This window comes from Alligator sinensis, unplaced genomic scaffold (genome assembly GCF_000455745.1).
Source record: "Alligator sinensis unplaced genomic scaffold, ASM45574v1 scaffold784_1, whole genome shotgun sequence".
NCBI lineage: Eukaryota > Metazoa > Chordata > Crocodylia > Alligatoridae > Alligator > Alligator sinensis.
This window is the reverse complement of record NW_005842318.1, coordinates 231,681-235,288: the sequence shown is the minus strand read 5'-3', so window position 1 is coordinate 235,288 and position 3,608 is coordinate 231,681. Positions and strand designations below refer to the sequence as shown.

Sequence of the window (3,608 nt, the reverse complement as noted above, 5' to 3'; positions counted from 1 at the left end):
GGTGGATGTAGGTTTGAGCCCCAGAGCTCCTGTGCAAAAATTCAGCTTCCTGATGCCCACTGATGTGGGTTGTAGAAAGTCAGGTACTTGACGCTGCCTTGGCATTTGTCCTTCCCATTGCACTTGTTCCTTATAACCTGGCACTCTTCCCTGGACATTGGTTAATGAAAATAATTTTCTAAATATGCCTGTTTTAGGGCGATCTTTTTTGCAGTCAGGAGAAATATCTTCCCTAATGCGATAGCTTTGCAATTTGCCATCTTCAGCTCCCATGCATGTGCTTGTTCTGCAAAAACTAGAAATACTGTCAGCGCGATGGGGAAGTGCCGCTGCTGGTTCAGGCTCTGGCAGATTTTCTGCCCAACACTCTCTGCGTAGAGACAGTGGCCTTCTTGTTGGAGACAGGCCAGGTGACTCTTGTGAAAACAGTGGTGTTGGCTCTCCTCTGCTCCCTCTCTTCACACATCCTGGTAATCTGCTGGGTGTTCTCTTTCTGCCTCTGAAGACAAACTTCTTGGCATTGGCCTCCTCAACTCCCATGTCTCTCTCAGCTATTTTTTTATCTTGATATTGTATTATTGCTGGATATATGATGTCTGTTACCTCAGCCACACACTGTCATTATATTGGTAATTTCATCAGTGATTTCGTTGGTCATGTTTTTCTGTAGCAGGAACAAATGAGAAAGGACATTAAATGTGTTAATTAATTCCTGCATTCTCCCTTCTGCACATGGCAACAGCTGCCTACTGGGTGCGACTCAACCTTTTAGGATAAACAAGAACAGCCCCGCCATGAAAAGTGACATGTATCACCAGAGCCTTTTGGATAGGGTGGGATATAAATCTAACAGAACAAATATAGGAAATAAAAAAACAGCCAGTTCAAGAAAGGCCAGTGAAGGACAAACTAGGATAAGCATTGGTTCTTCTTGAGTTTGTTTCTGAAGGGCCGACATGCAGTCTGAAGACCATGGAAGAAAATTGTGATCATCTTGAAGCCCAGGGGAGGTTTGTTACTGATTTCAGCAGGCCAGGATTCCCCCACATGAGCCTAGAGATGACCTAATTTTGCCAGGTTACCCTGTTACAAGTGCCGGGGGGCTAGGAGTCGGATACACCTCTGGACACATGCTGTGGAACGGGCCCTGTGTCCAGAGACTGCCACATGCTGAGTGCAAAATGACAGGAAATCTCACTTCATGTTCCATATTTGAACAGGTGCTGAGGCCTGGCATTGGGATGGTCTCTAACCCTCCCCCCTGTCTCCCCGCCTCCCTGAGAAAGCACTTCTCAACTAGCTCACTTCTCCTTATGGGAAAAAAAAAAATTAATTTGCAGATATTTTCTCCATCTTGCACCAAAACTCAAAAGCTGCATTCTCCCTGGGCAGTGCTGCTCCCTGCTCTCTCAGGATGAGGCATCTAAACACTCTGTCTGCTGTGCAGCTTTTATGTTTTTCAAGGACTGCACAGCCTGTTACTAATTAACACCCTTACCCCTAGTGCAGGAGGTACAGAATTTCCCCCACTTTTTACACATAGCAGAACTGGGTCAAAGCTACTATCTACTACTCTGTGGCCACCAGGCTGTAGTGCTTTTTATAGTTTTGTCCCTCTGTTGTTTCCCTTGGTGTAAATAGTATCTGTCACACAACCAATCACAATACAGCACATCTTCTAGCATTATATCCTGCTCACTTGTTTCCTAGTTCACTTACCTTCATCAGTACATTTGGTGACTCCTCCACAACAATACAGGTCATGGCAGGTTGCACTTTATCTTTCAGTTTTGACATCATCAGCTTCCACTTGTGACATCTCCCCATGCCCTGACTTCTTACCTGATAGGATGATCTTTTTTTGTTTGTGCCTTTATTAGCAATTGGCACAAATCTAGGCTGCTGATTACCTGACATGAAAAACAATAAATTCTAGGATAGTCCTAAATGTTGAGTGCAAACTGCTTGCAGGTCTAGGAGTGTGTCCCAGACTCTGCTATAAAAACCCAGATCTGGAGGTGAGTAAAGGTAAAACCTTGGCCCTACTGAATTAAATGGGAGTTCTTATGTTGACTTTGGTGTAGCCAGAGCTTTGCCTGAGGTACATAACCATTTTAGTGAAAAGACAGAGACAACAGTGGAGACAATACATGGAGATCAGGACCTTCAAGCGTTATAGAGCTCTGCTCTTCAAATTTAAATACCGACTGGGTCCAGTTTCCTTCTGTGCTGTACCATGATCCTGCAAACATTGATGTGACTTGCTAAGGAACAATCTTGGGAGCAGTCCTACTGAGCTCCCTGGGATCCCAGACATTCTTGAAATAAAGCATGTGCATGTTGTTCGATTGGAGCTGCCATCATCTTCTTTAGGAAATTTGAAATAGAATTGCCAGCAAATCCATGAGCTACTACAGGTTTCCCACACTTTATGTGGGTTCTGTATATGTGAATTTGCTCTTATGCGATGACCCTTTTTATACCAAAATTTTGTTATATGTGAGGTAAAGTCACTCTTAAGCAATCATTGTGGTGGAAGCCTGCAGTCAGCTGCTTTGTGCAGTGCATTGTGGGAGTGATGTGTGCCAAAATATAGTCTCCTGTGTGGATGTGAGATCCTAGCTTGTTGTCTGTGACAAGTGTTTCTGTAGTTGCCATCCCCATTATGATAGTGCCCTGTGCTTGTGTGTACTGTCTCCTGTTGGCAAGTACCAAAATTGTTTTGCAAAAGTGGTAGAATTTGGTCTGGAGTTCAGTACAGTCAAAGTCTTGGAACGTATCCCTATCTGTTACATTGTAAAATGGGTTCTCTTTATGAGAATTCAAGTTATGCACAGTTTTCCAGGAATGCATGTACAGCATAAACTGAGGGAAACCTGTATTGACTCTAGCCATTTACCGATTACCTCGCTAACATATATATGATACATATACATACATACATACATATACATATACATACATACACATACACACACACAGTACTGTAGTTTTGTTTCTAACCTTCGTTGCTTTATGATGCATATGTTCTTTCTTTTTGCTCTGTTGTTTTCTCTGTCCATCCATCGGTTTTTCTTCTAAGAAGCTTTTGAGTTTTTCGTAATTCACGTAACCCCTGGCTAAATCTACTGAGAAACATGTATACGGTTGGTTAATATCACTTCTGCTGCAATCAATTCCTACTCCACCCGCTCCTTTACCTGAGTTTCTTTTTACTAAAATGATTGTAGCATTTTTTAACAGATTCCAAGAAGTTGCTAATACCATTTGTGAACTATAGCTTGGAGGTTTGCATACTGTTTCAGTGGAGTGTATTGCTGATGATTAACACAGGCCACATCCAATCTTTCTGAAGGCACAATGAGAGTAAAACAATGCACCTTTCCCGTATGAGCCTTTCCCTTATGACCATGCTCCATATCTCTCTTTTCTAGGAGATGTTCTAAGTCACCTTTTCCACACATTTTATAGTAAGGCCTTACAGCGGGATGTTAGATATCCAACTGAGTGTTTGGATGCTTGGCAAGAGCCAAGAATGAGGAAAAATGGAACTGGGACAAGACCAAGTCAGAGGGACCCAAAAGCAGAGGTCAGGTTTCTTGGGGAGA

General features: G+C 42.9%; 1 pseudogene; it reads right to left on the bottom strand.

Moving 5' to 3' along the window:
- The window catches only part of LOC112551064, a 6,233-nt pseudogene extending 3,094 nt beyond the window's left edge, over positions 1-3,139 (bottom strand).
- Between the last annotated feature and the right edge of the window lie 469 nt (positions 3,140-3,608).